Genomic DNA, 1,053 nt, shown 5'->3' with positions numbered 1-1,053 from the left:
CTTAACAGAAAGTTGACAGAGCTGATACAGTTTAGAGAGCTAAGAGAGCTGATGATGATGGTTCTCAATAGAGAGTTGATAGAGTTGATACAGTTCAGAGAGTTGAGAGAGAGTTGAGCGAGTTGAAATAGTTGAGCATTTATTTTTATTTTCTTTATGGCGGGAGGGAGATATCAGGAGATTAATTTGCCAAGAAATTTTTAAGAGCATTTTGATCTGCTCATGCTTGTTTTTGAGTAAAAATAGATAACTTTATATTGGTGGTTATTTATGAAATTACTTTATGAAGAGGGTTATTTCTCACAATTTCTTTTAAAAATTTTATGTCATATTTATTCTTTTTTCTTTCGACACTCTTGTTACTTTATCATGTTTAAATTTATTAATAAAATTAATTTACACTCAAATATTTAACTTAGTATATATGTACCTATTTTTTTTAACGAATTCTTTTTTTAATGAAAAAAAAGTCAAAATTTTCATTTTGTTTTATGCACTTTTTCTTTAGTCGTCTTTTGCTTTGTGTTTTTAGAATTTATTGCAAGCATGTGAATGTATAAGTAAGTCCTATCAAAGTGTTCAGAGTAATTGCAGGAATAATGAATGATATTAACCTTGATATCTACTAGTCTTGATATTTTGACTATATGTGGTGTAAAATAATGTTAGTATCAGTTTTATGATGGAGAAAAATCTATATTATTATGGCAATCTGTAATTAAGAATTTGTAGCATTTCTTTCATTTATTCTTTATCTTTTTATTCGTACATTAATATTGGCTTAATGACCTTTAAGAATTCATGAAGGGTCATTATCTCCTAATATTTTTCTTATTTGTTACTAGCATATCTTAAACATGGATTCCAAGTTTGACTTTTTCTTAACCATTTGACTATAACGAAAAAACAAGAAATCATGAGAACAAATATCCCATTTCTTTAGATTATCATCGTACCATGCATTAGGATTAGACCTGTCAATATGGGCCGGCCAGGCCCAACCCGGTCCTAGCCCTTGTGGGCTGAAAAAATATGGGTTGGGACGGGCCAGCC

Source organism: Theobroma umbraticum, unplaced genomic scaffold (assembly GCF_002168275.2).
Source record: "Theobroma umbraticum cultivar Fairchild unplaced genomic scaffold, ASM216827v3 scaffold_30.0, whole genome shotgun sequence".
NCBI classification, from domain to species: domain Eukaryota; kingdom Viridiplantae; phylum Streptophyta; class Magnoliopsida; order Malvales; family Malvaceae; genus Theobroma; species Theobroma umbraticum.
The sequence above is the reverse complement of the archived record's forward strand: the minus strand, read 5'-3'. Positions refer to the sequence as shown.